Source organism: Macaca thibetana, chromosome 6 (genome assembly GCF_024542745.1).
Source record: "Macaca thibetana thibetana isolate TM-01 chromosome 6, ASM2454274v1, whole genome shotgun sequence".
In the NCBI taxonomy this organism is placed as follows: domain Eukaryota; kingdom Metazoa; phylum Chordata; class Mammalia; order Primates; family Cercopithecidae; genus Macaca; species Macaca thibetana.
In genome coordinates, this window is record NC_065583.1 from 101287371 (window position 1) to 101303820 (window position 16450).

At 43.4% G+C, this 16450-nt stretch overlaps 1 protein-coding gene and 1 non-coding gene across 2 annotated transcripts in view; both read left to right on the forward strand.

Annotated features, from left to right (window-relative positions):
• SERINC5 (serine incorporator 5) overlaps positions 1 to 16450 on the forward strand; it is a 121727-nt gene that overhangs the window by 12012 nt on the left and 93265 nt on the right. The gene's annotated exons all lie outside the window — the stretch shown is intronic.
• LOC126957802 (small nucleolar RNA U13) lies at positions 5144 to 5247 on the forward strand. The gene has a single exon (XR_007726965.1). It is a non-coding gene; the product is annotated as a small nucleolar RNA U13 (small nucleolar RNA).

Genomic DNA, 16450 nt, shown 5'->3' on the forward strand with positions numbered 1-16450 from the left:
TCTTCAAAGAAATCCCCCACTTTCTGTGCTCTCCCCCACCTTCTTTTTCTATCAAAGTTTGTGGAATCTTGTCAACTGGGATTCAATTCTTTGAACAATTCTGGAGAAGCAAGTCTAGTTCTGGTGAGATCCAGATTTTGCTGCTTGCTTGATTAATTCATTAATTAATTTATTTATTTTAGTAGAGACAAGCTCTCACTGTGTTGCCCAGGCTGGTCCCAAACTCCTGGGTTCAAGCAATCCTCCTGCCTTGGCCTCTCAAAGTGTTAGAATTACAGGCGTGAGCCACCATGCCCAGCCTTGCTTGATTTTTGAGGCAGGTCATGGAACCACAGAAACTCTTGGAAGATACCTTAAAAGGCATCTGTTTTTAATGACCCATCTGAAGCTCAGATGTCCATTTTAATACCCCTCTTCAGTGTGCTTCTATGTTTGAATCACTCCAGTTTTGGGGAGCTCACTACTGTTCCTAGTTCTTAATTTTTCTTGTTAAGTAGGGGAAATTCCTGTCTTGTCTCCCTAATGTTGTTAGAGAGATAAAATCCCCTTTAACAATATTAGTGATTGTTGAAGGGATACAAATCAGATGTTATATGTAAGAGTCTTTTTTTAATCTGTAAAGTGGTGATGCAGTGTGTCAGCGTTCAATGTAGGAAGCCAAGATCGCCCTAGGTATTTTAAAAAGAAGAGGATTTACTACAGGGAATTAGGTATGTTTAAAAACTAATAGTAGAACTAAAGGAGCAAGAATGAAGGGGCCACCCACTCTTGAACTTAAGAATGTTGCCTGAAGACCGGAGTTCTGTCTAGGTCCTGCTGCTCAGCACACAAAAAGCCAATGACTGAGGTGGACAAGGATTGCCAAGGAAGAAGGCTTTAATCGGGTGCTGCAGCCAGGGAGATAGGAGCTTGGTGTCAAATCCATCTCCCTGACCTGCTAAAACTGGAGGTTTGTGTAGCAGGGAAGAAATGTAACAATGTGTAACATTTTGAGATACAGTCTTGCTCTGTCGCTCAGGCTGGAGTGCAGTGGCCCAAGTCTTGTCTTACTGCAACCGCTGTCTCCCGAGTTGAAGCAATTCTCTTTTTTTTTTTTTTTTTTGAGACGGAGTCTCGCTCTGTCACCTGGGCTGGAGTGCAGTGGCCAGATCTCAGCTCACTGCAAGCTCTGCCTGCCGGGTTCACGCCATTCTCCTGCCTCAGCCTCCCGAGTAGCTGGGACTACAGGCGCCAGCCACCTCGCCCGGCTAGTTTTTTGTATTTTTTTTTCAGTAGAGACGGGGTTTCACCGTGTTAGCCAGGATGGTCTCGATCTCCTGACCTCGTGATCCGCCCGTCTCGGCCTCCCAAAGTGCTGGCATTACAGACTTGAGCCACCGTGCCCGGCCGAGTTGAAGCAATTCTCATGTCTCAGCCTCTGAAGTAGCTGGGATTACAGGCATGTGCCACCACGCCCGGTTACTTTTTTAATTTTATATATTTTTTTGAGATGGAATCTCACTCTGTTGCCCAGGTTGGAGTGCAGTGGTGAGATCTCGGCTCACTACAACCTCTGTCTCCTGGGTTCAGACTCCTGGATTCAGTCCTGCCTCAGACTCCCGAGTAGCTGGAACTACAGGTGCATGCCACCACACCTGGCCAATTTTTGTATTTTTAGTAGAGACAAGCTTTCACCATATTGGCCAGGCTGGTCTGAAACTCTAGACCTCATGATCTGCCCACCTTGGCCTCCCAAAGTGCTGGGATTATAGGCATGAGCCACTGTGCCCGGCCTAATTTTTGTATTTTTAGTAAAGATGGGGTTTCGCCATGCTGACTAGGCTGGTCTCAAACTCCTGACCTCAAGTGATCCACCCACCTTGGCCTCCCAAAGTGCTGGGATTACAGGTGTGAGCCACCACGCCTGGCCTATTTTTCTTTTCTTTTTTTTTTTTTTTTTTTTTTTTGAGACGGAGTCTTGCTCTGTCACCCAGGCTGGAGTGCAGTGGCCGGATCTCAGCTCACTGCAAGCTCCGCCTCCTGGGTTTACGCCATTCTCCTGCCTCAGCCTCCCGAGTAGCTGGGACTACAGGCGCCCGCCACCGCGCCTGGCTAGTTTTTTGTATTTTTTTTTTAGTAGAGACGGGGTTTCACCGTGTTAGCCAGGATGGTCTCGATCTCCTGACCTCGTGATCCGCCCGCCTCGGCCTCCCAAAGTGCTGGGATTACAGGCTTGAGCCACCGCGCCCGGCCATGGCCTATTTTTCTAAAAGGGTCTTTTTTTAAGTATTTGGTAGATACTAATATAGCCGTACCACCCTTTTGGCTTTTGACTAATCTGTATACTTAAAAGTATGCTTTTTATAAATGTGATGGAAATGGATCTTTCTTGCTTTTTAATCCAATCTGACAATCTTTGCCTTTTTGTGTTGTTTCATTTTTCTGTTTTTTTTTTGTTTTGTTTTGGGATGGGATCTTGTTCCATTGCCCAGGCTGGAGTGCAGTGATACTATCACAGTTCACTGTACCTTCAATGCCCTGGGCTCAGGTAATCCTCTCGCCTCAGCTTCCCACGTAGCTAGGACTACAGATATGCACCACCTGGCATGGATTTTTTTTTTTTTTTTTAATTCTTTTTTTGCAGAGACACGGTCTTACTATGTTGTCCAGGCTGGTCTCAAACTCCTGGGCTCCAAGTGATCCTCCTGCCTTGGCCTCCCAAAGTGCTGAGATTACATGTGTGAGCCATTGTACCCAGCCAATCTTTGTCTTTTAATTGGATGCTTGGATCATTTACATTTAATGTAATTACTCATATGTTTGAGTTTAAGGCTATAAATTGTTGATCAGTTTCCATTTCATTCCCTTTTTTTTCTATTATTATTAATTAATTAATTAATTAATTTATTTTTTGAGATGGAGTCTCGCTCTGTCACCCAGACTGGAGTACAGTGGCGTGATCTTGGCTCACTGCAGCCTCAAACTCCTGGGCTCAGGTGATCCTCCTGCCTCAGCCTCCTCAGTAACTGAAACCTGACTCATTTCCTCTTCTGTTCTTTGTTGTTACCTTTTTTTGAGGAGAGGGCTAATTGAAGATTTTTCATTGTCTTTATGTGTCTTTTTATTTCTTTTTAGTATTATTATTATTTTTCGAGACGGAGTCTTGCTCTGTCACCAGGTTGGAGTGCAGTGGAGTGATTTTGACTCACTGCAACCTCCGACTCTTGGGTTCAAGCAATTCTCCTGCCTCAGCCTCCTGAGTAGCTGGGATTACAGGTGCGTGCCACCACGCCTGGCTAATTTTTGTATTTTTAGTAGAGATGGGGTTTCATTGTGTTGGCCAGGATGATCTCAATCTCCTGACGTCATGATCCACCCACCTTGGCCTCCCAAAGTGCTGGGATTACAGGTGTGAGCCACTGCACCCAGCCTTGCCATTTTATTTCTTAAGTTGTTCTAAGGATTACAGTATGTAGCACCTTGAAAAAGGGAGAAGCATCAAAACTTTTTTCATTAGTGATGGAAACCAATCACTAGGTAGGCAGCTCAATTTACTAGATACTGATTTAATCTTGAAATGATGAATTAAGTAACATGACATGAAAACTAATTTAAAAGCAATATTTTATGCTTTACAGAAATACACGGCTGAGGCCGGGTGCGGTGGCTCAAGCCTGTAATCCCAGCACTTTGGGAGGCCGAGGCGGGTGGATCACGAGGTCAGGAGATCGAGACCATCCTGACTAACATGGTGAAACCCCGTCTCTACTAAAAATACAAAAAACTAGCCGGGCGTCGTGGCGGGCGCCTGTAGTCCCAGCCACTCGGAGGCTGAGGCGGGAGAGTGGCGTGAACCCGGGAGGTGGAGCTTGCAGTGAGCCGAGATCGCGCCACTGCACTGGGCGACACAACGACACAACGAGACTCCGTCTCAAAAAAAAAAAAAGAAATACATGGCTGAGCACAGTGGCTCATGCCTATAATCCCAGCACTTTTTGGTTTTATGATTTAATTATCTTATTTATCTTACTATCTTAATTTTATGATTTAATTAATCATATAAACATTTATTTTCCTTTTGGACGTTTAGTGTAATTTTTTAAAAATGATTATAAATACTCTACACTAGAGCCCTGGAAATAGTTCTGCTACAATATACAACATGACATATGCATTCTAAAAATTACCACATTAAGCAGAACTGCACAATGAAACCACATATCTCATAGGGAAAATTTGGTTAAGGGCACAATATTCTAAAACTTTGTCAGTGACACATTTGAAAAAAGGAACTGAATGAAAATGATATTATAGTTTTATAAATGTTAAATGGTTAAGAAATACATAACTACTATGGTAAATTTGGCATTTTATTTGAAAAAGTCTTGAAATTACCTTTCAAGACTTTTGGGTTGGAGAGTTAGGCTTGGGTTTGGAGAAATGGGTTTGGAGAGTTAGGCTTTTGAGCAGTTGGGAAGCAGCAGGAGGAGGGTTATCTGGAATTGGATGGAAAGTTGTCACATCACATGTGTTTGGTGTGACTCAGTGCACTTGTTGAGCTGAGTTGTGTGCATTTTGTGTATTACCAGGGAGCTCAATTCAGCTTGGTGCAGTTTTCTACCTGGTGTTTCTCAACAGACAGAAATGCACATCCTATTATGCCCAATTGTTCCTAACATATCCATCCTGTTGGAGCAATTTTGTGTTTTCAAAGTCAGTATAGAATAAATAGCTCAGAAACCTTGGACTTGGAGAGCTTCAGGAAGGCTGACCAAGCCTTGCTCCTGTTAGCTGTCTGAGGGAGGGAGCTGGCCCCAGTGACTTCCTTTGGACCACCTCCCAGAAAACTGGCACTGGAAGGGTCTTCTGCTCTTCTGACCCAATTGTGCTCGATTTCTTCTACTGTAATAAACAACTCCAGAGGCAGGAACTTCCTATCTTTGGAGGCAGCTCTACTTCGCCCTTAGGGAGCTCTGTTTTAATTCTTCTTCCTGCTGGCCTCTCAAGGCTGCAGTGACTTGCCTATATCCTGGGGAGGGATACAGCTATTTTTGTATAATGAAGTTAAAAGAGGCAGAGTGGAAGGTGGGCATGGTCTGTGGCTCCTGGCTCATAGGGTACCACAATGGGATCGATGTTTCTGTTTCTGATTGTAAGAATGCAATTTCTTTTGTAGTTCATAAGCGTGATGACTGGGTTTTCATGCTTGTCTGTGAGATGTGCTTCCCTTCAATCTTGTCATGTTGTTGGTACATTACCCATCTGACATGGAAAAAAAAGGATCCCCAGTATTCTCCCAAACCATAGACTGAAAATTGGGACATGCTGACAAAGGGGAAAAAATACCAGACCTTTTAGCACACTCCAATAGTTTTTAAGGATAATGGTCGGACAGTTTGAAATTAGAACCATTGTGGGAAGTCTTTGGTTGGCAGCCAGCCAGAGAAAGTCTCACAGCTGCTGCTGAGGTTTCTGATGGGCATAATGCCCGTTGCTCCAGGTCCTGCGTTGCCATTCTCAGATGGCTTATGGGCTGTCCATGGGGTTGTGAGAATCTGGGAGGTCACAGTCTAATTCTGGAGCTAGAAGGATCCTCAAGGCAGTGGCATTTCCACCTAACAAGTTATTTCCAGGAAACAGGTCCCGGAGCACAGGGTATCTTCCAAGGCCACACAACTAATCAGCTCACAGCAGGTACTGCCCCGTGCTCTCCTAGCGTTTCTATTTCCCAGTGCCCAGTACACACTTGGCCTTTGGTAAATGATGAGAGCATGAATGAGTGGATATTGGGCTTTTCCCCAAAGATAATCTGCTGTGTTTGCTGAACAGTTCAACAAAGAGCTCATAGCTATGGATTTTAAACACAGTCTTATGATTTGATTATTTGAATCTCGGATTGGGTTTTTTTGTTCTTTGAGAAGGAGTTTTGCTCTGTCGCCCAGGCTGGAGTGTAGTGGCAGGATCTCAGTTCACTGCAACCTCTACCCCTCTGCCTCTAGGGTTCAAGCTATTCTCCTGCCTCAGCCTCCCAAGTAGTGGGATTACAGGCGCCTGCCACCACGCCCAGCATATTTTTGTATTTTTAGTAGAGATGGGGTTTTGCCATGTTGGTCAGGCTGGTCTTGAACTCCTGATCTCAGGCAATCCACCTGCCTCAGCCTCCCAAATGCTGAGATTACAGGCGTGAGCCACTATGCCTGGTTTCGGGTTGGGTTTTTATGCTGTATTTTGTTGTAATAAAATCAGTTTAAACTTTTTGTTCCCTTCCTTCTCTTAAACTCCCAAGCTGTTATTTTCCAGAAAGTTCTGCTCTATGCATGGATGATAGAATTTAACAGAAAGCAGGTTTTAAGACTGTACTATCTCACCATTAGTGTAGTTGGTGGAAGTTGCAGGTTGCTGAGTAAGGGGCATGAGGCCATTTAAATGAGGCACTTTATGCAAATCATTTTGCCTAGCAGCGGCTTCTGGCTGGAGGCTTTGAAAAGCATGAAGCTGTAAATTATTTCCTTATGATAGAGGGCGGGTAGGAATGAGGGTTGCCGCGGATTGCAATTTTTCTTTTTTCCTTTTTTTTTTTTTTGAGACAGAGTCTTGCTCTGTCGCCAGGCGACTGCAGTGGTGCCACCTCTGCTTACTGCAATCTCCGCCTCTTGGGTTCAAGCGATTCTCCTGCCTCAGCCACCCTCAAGCGATTCTCCTGCCTCAGCCACCCAAGAAGCTAGGACTACAGGCGCCCGCCACCATGCCTAGCTAATTTTTTGTATTTTTAGTAGATACGGGGTTTCACCATGTTGGCCAGGATGATCTCGACCTCTTGACCTCATGATTCGCCTGCCTTGGCCTCCCCAAAGTGCTAGAATGACAGGTAGCCACTGCGCCTGGCCGATTGCATATTTTTTGGAAGCAAGAGGTCCAGCAGGGCTGACTCCCTGACTTCTTTTTTTTTTTTCTTTTCTTTCTGGAAGAGGGGTGTGGCAGATAGCTGGACCCAGTGCTTGAAAGGAACACAAATGCTTATTTCATTTGCCCTTCATTATGGATTGCTTGAGGGTATTCTCTGATTATTAGAGAGAACTGGCAATGGCGGAGAGGTGGCTCTTGCTTGTAATCCCAATATTTTGGGAGGCCGAGGTGGATGAATTGCTTGAGCCCAAGAATTCGAGACCATCCTGGGCAACATAGTGAAACCCCATCTCTACAAAAAAATACAAACATTAGCCGGGCGTGGTGGCGTGCACTTGTAGTCCCAGCTGCTCTGGAGGTTGAGGTGGGAGGATCACCTGAGGCTGGAAAGTTGAAGCTGCAGTGAGCCATGATCGTACCACTGCAACCCAGCCTGGGTGACATGACAAAAAGACATGAACAAAAAAAAAAAAAAGAGAGAGAGAAAGCCCTCCACTTCTCTTCTTAGCATTTCATTCTCCTTTTTCATGTTTGTAAAACAATTAGGGAGTCCTGTGCATAGCTGATATTTAAGTTACCCCCAGATGCCGATAGCACTCACCAGTCTTTGTGAAAACACTACCCCTGCCTTTACTACCAAGGATGCACCTGGCCCCTGGGGCATGCAGTGATACTGCCCAGAAAAGAAACACTAGGACCGGGGACAGTGGCACACACCTTTAATCCCAGCACTTTGGGAGGCTGAGGCGGGCGAATCACCTGAGATCAGGAATTCCAGACCGGCCTGGCCAACAGGGTGAAACCCCATCCCTACAAAAATACAAAAAAGCCCGTCATGATGGCGAGAGGCCGAAGCAGGAGAATCTCTTGAACCCGGGAGGCAGAGGTTGCAGCGAACTGACAACGCACCATTGCACTCCAGCCTAGGCAACAGAGCAAGACCTCATCTCAAAAAAAAAAAAAAAAAAAAAAAAAAAAGAAAAGAAAAAGAAAGAAAGAAAGAAAAGAAAAGAAAAAGAAGGCCGGGCGCGGTGGCTCAAGCCTGTAATCCCAGCACTTTGGGAGGCCGAGACGGGCGGATCACGAGGTCAGGAGATCGAGACCATCCTGGCTAACACGGTGAAACCCCGTCTCTACTTAAAAAATACAAAAAAAAAACTAGCCGGGCAAGGTGGCGGGCGCCTGTAGTCCCAGCTACTCGGGAGGCTGAGGCAGGAGAATGGCATAAACCCGGGAGGCGCAGCTTGCAGTGAGCTGAGATCCGGCCACTGCACTCAAACCTGGGCGACAGAGCGAGACTCCACCTCAAAAAAAAAAAAAAAAAAAAAAGAAAAAGAAACACTGGACCAGGTGCGGTGGCTCATGCCTGTAATCCCAGCACTTTGAGAGGCTGAGGCGGGTGGATCACCTGAGGTCAGGAGTTCGAGACCGACCTGGGCAACATGGTGAAACCCCTGCCTCTACTGAAAATACAAAAGTTAGCCGGGCGTGGTGGCATGCACCTGTAATCCCAGCTACTCGGGAGACTGAGGCAGGAGAATCACTTGAACCCGGGAGGTGGAGGTTGCAGTGAGCCAAGATGCCACCGCACTCCAGCCTAGACGACAGAGCGAGAATCAGTTTCAAGGAAAAAAAAGATTTAGTACTTAAGCTACGCGAAGTATTTGATGGGAGGAAAAGGACAAACCTGCTTTCTACTGAGAATTAATTTAAACATATTTTTGATGTGGATTTTTTTAGGCTTTTTTGTTCATATAGTTCAGAGGCGGTGTAGCAGAGAAGTTAAGAGCCAGTTCTAAGTGATGGGAAGCCTGAGTTCCAATATGTTCTCAGCCATTTACTGGTGGTGTGCCTTGATCAGTTACATCATCTGTTGGTTGTTTAATTCGTACATCTGTAAAATGGGGTAATCCCTAGGATCTCCTTTATAGGATTTTGCACTTGGAACAGTGACTGGCCCACAGTTTGAGTTCATAAATGTTAGATGTTGTAGTTATGGGGAGAACTGTCACTCTTCCTTGGGATACTGATATCCAAATTGTAAGTTGTCAGTAAGCTTTCTTTGAAGTTTGCTCCACACCCTTTCCATTAAAATAAGTAATGTGTAGATCCAATATTTAACCATGATAAAATGGGTTAAAAAGGAGTCCATTAAAAGTATTGAGAAAAGATGGGTGACCTTTTAAAATAATCTAAAATGGCCAAGGTTTTTCTAGACACAAGATCCATAAACCAAATTAAAGAAAGAACTCAGATGACACACAGTGATTCGTAGAACAGAGATCCACTTGCCTTAATTTGCACAGTGTTCTTATAAATCAACAGAAAGGACACATAACAGAAAAATTTAAAAGGTTAGGGATCATTTAGGAAAAAATGCACATGCCAACAAACGTGAGAAAATGCTCAGTCTTACTTATAATTTAAGAACTACAATTCAGCCAGGCACGGTGGCTCATGCCTGTAATCCCAGCTAATCAGGAGGCTGAGGCACGATAATTGCTTGAACCCAAGAGGCAGAGGTTGTAGTGAGCCAAGATCATGCCACTGCACTCCAGCCTGGGCGACAGAGCAAGACTCTGTCTCAAAAACAAAACAAAACAAAAATTACAATTAAAAATGAGAGAGTTTTCATTGGCAAAGTTGAAAAGAAAGGTGAAAGAAAAACCTACTCTTCTGGATTTGTGTTTGTTCACTTATGGAGAATTTATTTTGTCATAATCTCTTTGAATAATAAATATGTTCTTGGGTCTAGCAATTCTTCTATTGTATTAGAAGTAAACTTGGAACATCTTAAACACTGATAATGAAGACTAATTTAAAATAAAAAGTTACTAGCCTTTCATACAATGAAATATCATGTTGCCGTTAAAAAGGATGAAATTAACAATGGAATATTATACAGCCTTAATAAAGAAGGAAAACTTGTCACATACTACAATGTGGGTGCACCTCAAGGACATTATGCTAAGTGAAATAAAAGTATATAATAAAAGTCACAAAAGGAGAAATACTGTATGATTCCACTCATATGAAGTGTCTAAAGTAGTCAAAATCATAGAAAATAGAAAGGCGGTTCCCTAGGGCCCAGGGGAGGTGGGAAGGAGAACTAGTGTTTAGTGGGTATAGCGTTTCAGTGCTGCACAATGAAAAAGTTATAGAAATCTGTTGCACAACAATATGAATATACTTAACATTACTGAACTGTACACTTAAAAATGGTTAGGATGATACGTTTAATGTTATGTGTGTTTCACCATAGTAAAAAAAGAGTAAGTTAAATCTGTATGTACAGAGAGGAACAGGTAGCCAAGCTAACAGTGTTAGTTAAGTAGGGCTTATAAAAAGAGGAGGTTAAAGAACACTATGTCTATGATGAACCCAATTATGGTTTCTAATTTGAAAGGCACATATGTTTCCATGTATGTAGATACATATATACACAAGAATTCTGAGAGTTTTAAAGATACCCTAGAAGCTGCCACCAGTGGTTATGGCAATAGAGTAATAATAGGAGGTTGGAGGGTAGGGGATAATGTTGGGGGCATTTGTTTTTCATTCAACAATTTTAAAGCTTATTTTAGCAAACCTAAATGTGCGAAATTCATCATGCTTTATAATTGTATTTGCTAGCATTGTTTTCATTGTGATATCATCTCTGCCCTTTGTGGTGGTAGTGGTGGTAGTGTGTGATGTGTTTAGAAGTAGGTTTGGAGATAACAGAGTTTAACCCATTTTTGCATTAGAAAGGAAACATCAATTTGGTTGCACAACTGGTATGAATATGTGGTGTAATTTTTATCAACATTGTTCACAATTTACATATGTAAATGTAGATTTTTCTTAAGTGTAGTGAGGTAAATGGAACTGGAAAAAAAGGGTATGCCAATCCTAAAAAAAATGGTGCTAAGATTAAACTGTCAGATCAGTCTTTGTCAAGTGCTCCAGCTGGCTGTGGATTATTAGGAAGTATTCAAAGGGCTGCTTTGGTACAAGACAGGAAAATTGCTGGAGAAATGACTGCTCTGGTGCTAAGATTCAGCCATTTCAAATGGGCAATCTCTTAAACGTAAAAGTTGGGGCCGGGCACGGTGACTCATGCCTGTAATCCCAGCACTTTGGGAGGCTGAGGCGGATGGATCCCAAGGTCAGGAGTTTGAGACTAGCCTGGCCAATATGGTGAAACCCTGTCTCTACTATAAATACAAAAATTAGCCGGGCATGGTGGCGGGCACCTGTAGTCCCAGCTACTCGGGAGGCTGAGGCAGAAGCATCGCTTGAACCTGGGAGGCAGAGGTTGCAGTGAGCCGAGATCATGCCACTGCACGCCAGCCTGGGTGACAGAGCGAGACTCTGTCTCAAAAAAAAAAAAAAAAAAAGTAAAAATTGAAAGATCTATAAAATACTTTCTGTAAACTTTACAAAGCATTTTATAGCAGACTAATAAGAAACACATGAAGCAATTTCAGCTCCTAAAGTCCTGGGAATTTGCCTTTGGGAATACTTTATTCCTATTTAAATTAACAAGCGTTCCAAAAAAAAAGTCCTAGTTTTATTTTTATTCTTAAAGTGACATTGGAGAGATGTCCACACTTCTCCAATGAGCAGAGATGTCCAACCAAGTGATTTTAAAATTATTATTTGAGGTTTTTTTAAAACTTATCCTAAAATGGCTATTAGGTTATTTTTAACTAAAGAAATTATTATTATTATTATTATTATTATTTTTTTTTTTTTGAGACAGAGTCTGGCTCTGTCGCCCGGGCTGGAGTGCAGTGGCCGGATCTCAGCTCACTGCAAGCTCCGTCCCCCGGGTTTACGCCATTCTCCTGCCTCAGCCTCCTGAGTAGCTGGGACTACAGGCGCCCGCCGCCTCGCCCGGCTAGTTTTTTATATTTTTTAGTAGAGACGGGGTTTCACCGTGTTCGCCAGGATGGTCTCGATCTCCTGACCTAGTGATCCGCCCGTCTCGGCCTCCCAAAGTGCTGGGATTACAGGCTTGAGCCACCGCGCCCGGCCAGAAATTATTATTATTATTATTATTATTTGAGATGGAGTTTTGCTTTTGTTGCCCAGGCTGGAGTACGATGGTGTGATCTTGGCTCACCGCAACCTTCACCTCCTGGGTTCAAGCGATTCTCCTGCCTCAGCCTCCCGAGTAGCTGGGATTACAGGCATGCGCCACCACGCCCCCTGCTAATTTTTTGTATTTTTAGTAGAGGTAGGGTTTCTCCATGTTGGTCAGGCTGGTCTCGAACTCCCGACCTCAGATGATCCGCCCGCCTTGGTCTCCCAAAGTGCTGGGATTACGGGCTTGAGCCACTGTGCCCGGCCTTAAAGAAATTATTCATAAAGTAAAAAGTAGTTTCACATAGCATACAGCCCAGTCATTTGAAGTGTGCAATTCAGTGGTTTTATAGTATATGTGCAGAGTTGTGGAACCATCATGACAACTTAGTTTTTGTCACCTCTATGCTTATTAGCAGTCACTCCCAGTTCCCTCCCAGACTCCCTCAGAGTCTTGGCAATTGTTAATCTACTCACTGTCTCTATGGACTTTCATAGACATTTCCTATTAATGAAACCATATAATGTATAGTCTTTAGGACTACTTCTTTAACTTAGTATGTTCTCAAGGTTCATCCATGTTGTAGCATGTGTCAGTACTTCTTTTTTTGTTGTTGTTTTTTTTTTGAGACGGAGTCTCACTCTGTCGCCAGGCTGGAGTGCGGTGGCACAATCTTGGCTCACCACAACCTCTGCCTCTCGGGTTCAAGCGATTCCCCTGCCTTAGCCTCCTGAGTAGCTGGGACTACAGGCGTGTGCCATCGTGCCCAGCCAACTTTCATAGTTTTAGTAGAGATGGGGTTTCACTATATTGGCCAGGCTGGTCTCAAACTCCTGACCTCGTGATCCGCCCACCCTGACCTCCCAAAGTGCTGGGATTACAGGTGTGAGCCACTGTGCCCCGCCAGGTACTTCATTCCTTTTACCACAGTTTACTTAAACCCGTTTCTCAGCTGATGATCGTTTGTTTCCACTTTTTTTTTTTTAGATAGTCTCGCTCTGTTGCTCAGGCTGGAGTGCAGTGGTGCGATCTTGGCTCAATACAAGCTCCGCCTCCCGGGTTGACGCCATTCTCCTGCCTCAGCCTCCCGAGTAGCTGGGACTACAGGTGCCCGCCAGCGCACCTGGCTAATTTTTTTTTTTTTTGGTATTTTTAGTAGAGACGGGGTTTTATGGTATTAGCCAGGATGGTCTCGATCTCCTGACCTCGTGATCTGCCCGCCTTGGCCTCCCAAAGTGCTGGGATTACAGGCATGAGCCACCTTGCCTGGCCGTTTTTGTTTTTTGTTTTTTTTTTTAAAGATGGAGTCTTAGTCTGTTTCTCAAGCTGGAGTGTGGTGGCACAGTCATGGCTCACTATAGCCCTGAACTCTCAGGTTGAAGTGATCCCCCTGTCTCAGCCTCTCATGTAGCTGGGACCACAGGTGCGTGCCATCGCACTTGGCTCACTTTTTGATATTTTATAGAGATGGGATCTCACTATGTTGCCCAGGCTGGTCTCCAACTCTTGGGCTCAGGTAATCCTCCCATCTTGGCCTCTCAAAGTGCTGGGATTACTGGCATGAGCCACAGCACCTGGCCATTCTTAATGAGTTAATTTTTATCTGTGGTATAGGGAAAGGGTCCAACTTCATTGTTTTGCATTTGAATATCCAGTTCCACCAACATTTGTTGAAAAGACTGTTCTTTCCCAGTTGAATTATCTTGGCAGAATTAGTTGACTGTCAGTGTTAAGGTTTATTTCTGGGCTTTCAATTCGATTGATTTTTTTTTTTTTTTTAATTTGACTGTATGTTGGAAGAATTATTCATCTGGAATTTAGGCCTACTGGGGCTGGTGGTCATGACGCTGGAGGTTGTGTTTTGGGAACTGGTGACCAGTCATTCTTAGATGGTTGACTCATCTTTTTTGTGACCATGAGTTTTAAATATTTACAGAGATTTAAGTGTAAGTAACAAAGGCCTGCAGTAGATGCTGTTACAGGCATGAGAAATGATTTTGTTTATACAGATCACAAATTATAAATACAGTGGCAGTGGTCACTGGAGCCATCCATATATCACAGTTAAACTGTTCTCCTGAGTAATGGAGTTGTCAGCACTGAAGTACACTTCCTTGCCATATGGCGCAGTAGCCGGTTCTTTATTTAATATTTTCATTTACTAAGCAATAACTTAATTGGAAAATGAATTTTGATTGAGTTTTCTATAGTTACTGTTTTTTAAAAGTACTATTCCCTTTTTCTCTTTTCCACTTTCAATTTGGTGAGGTAGTTAAGAATACTGGCTTTGAAATTACCTGGGACTGTTGCAGTGGCTCACACCTGTAATCCCACCACATGGGAGACTGAGGTGGGAGGATTGCTTGAAGACAGGAGTTCGAGACCAGCCTGGGCAAAACCCAATCTCTACAAAAAATACAAATAGTAGCCAGCTTGGAAGTGTGCGCCTGTAGTTCCAGCTACTTGGGAGGCTGAGGAGGGAGGATTGCTTGAGCCCAAGACGTCAAGGCTGCAGTGAGCTGTGATCGTGCCACTGCACTCCATCCACCAAGAAGCTGTGACCTTAGGCAATTTATTTCCTAGAGTTCAAGTTTCCCAACTGCTACAGAGGAGAAAAATAATAATAACAGTAATACCTGACAGATTGGGAGAGATTGTGCTGGTGTCACAGAGTCTGTGACAGCACTTGGAAGGGAGTGTGCTGCATAAATGAGAATGGCTGCCGTTGTTGCACTATTATTTGTTTTATATGGTTATAAAACTTCCCTCAAGCTCCCTTTGAAAAGGCAAATCAGTAGTTGGCAAACAAATTCAAAGAGCCATAATTTCTCTTTCTTTGTTTCTTTGTTTCTTTCTTTCTTTGTTTTTCTTTCTTTCTTTTTCTTTCTTTCTTTCTTTCTTTCTTTCTTTCTTTCTTTCTTTCTTTCTTTCTTTCGTTCGTTCGTTCGTTCGTTCATTCATTCTTTCTCTTTCTTTCTCTCTCTCTCTTTCTCTCTCTCTCTCTTTTTCTTTCTCTCTTTCTCTCTTTCTCTCTCTCTCTCTTTCTTTCTTTCTTTTCTTTCTTCTTTCTTTCTTTCTTTCTCTTTCTTTCTTTCTTTCTTTCTTTTCTTTCTTTCTTTCTTTCTTTCTTTCTTTCTTTCTTTCTTTCTTTCCTTTCTTTTCTTTCTTTTCTTTCTTTCTTTTCTTTCTTTCTTTCTTGTCTTGCTCTGGAATGCAGTGGCGGGATTGTGGCTCACTGCAACCTCTCCCTCCTGGGTTCAGATGATTCTCCTATCTAAGCCTCCTGAGTAGCTGGTGCGTGCCACCATACCTAATTTTGTTGTATTTTTACTAGAGACAGGGTTTCACCATGTTGACCAGGCTGGTCTTGAAAGCCTGACTTCGAGTGATCTGCCTGCCTCAGCCTCCCAAAGTGTTGGGATTGCAGGTATGAGCCACTGTGCCCGGCCAGTAGCTTTTTGGTCAGGTGTGAGGTTTGAGTGATGGAGTTGGGGATGCTAGAGCTGCAAGTTCCTGGAGCAGGCTGAGCCTCCAAGAGGGAGCGAGTCCCTTGGGTTCCTTCTGCCCTGGGAATTTCCTGAGCAGTGGGAGGAGAACTGGCAACTAGGTAAATCTCTCAGAGTTTGAGGAAATGAGATGCTACTTCTTTGGAGTGACTAGGTTTAGATCCCAGCCCTGTAAACCTCTGGCCTTCCTTTTCGAGGACACTAAGAATAATATTGACAATTAACGTTCTAAGTGCCTTGAAAACATTCTCAGTCTTAATAATCCTATGATGTAAGAACTACTGTTGTGTCTGTTTTGTATGAGGGAGCAGAGGCACAGAGCATTTAAGTAGCCTTGTATTGAATGAAATGAGCATGTATACAAGCTAACATTAAACACGTATGGGCCAGGCACATGTGCTGAGCACTTTACATGGGTGATTTCATGTAATCTTTACAGATGTTCATCATTATAACTTTATATGGCTGAACAGGTCTGTGTTTTGTTTTTTCCTTTTCTTTTTAATTAGTTCCTGTAAGCGGAATGTCTGTGTTTTTGTATTGCTTCACTGGCCAAGAGATTTCTCCCTACGTTAGAGAGCAAGTTTCTGTTGTTTACTTTTACCCTTTCCTAGTGTTGACTTAAACAATGAATGTTCAATGTAGGCGAGTTCAAATTCTAGTTTGTTTATATTGATCACTTTTAGTTACTCAATAACTTTAAAAGTTGGTTGCAAAACTATTTCGTTTTTTGCAGTCTCTGAAAAGAGGATTCTGAGATGTTAAAGTAGCAAAAAAAAAAAAAAAAAAAAAAGTGTGTAAGTATGTAAAATGCCAGGCATGGTGGCTCACCCCTGCAATCCCAGCACTTTGGGAGGCCGAGGCAGGTGGATCACTTGAGGTCAGCAGTTAGAGACCAGCCTGGCCAACATGGTGAAACTGCATCTCTACTAAAAATGCAAAAATTAGCCGGGCATGGTGGCGTGCACCTGTAATCCCAGCTACTAAGGGG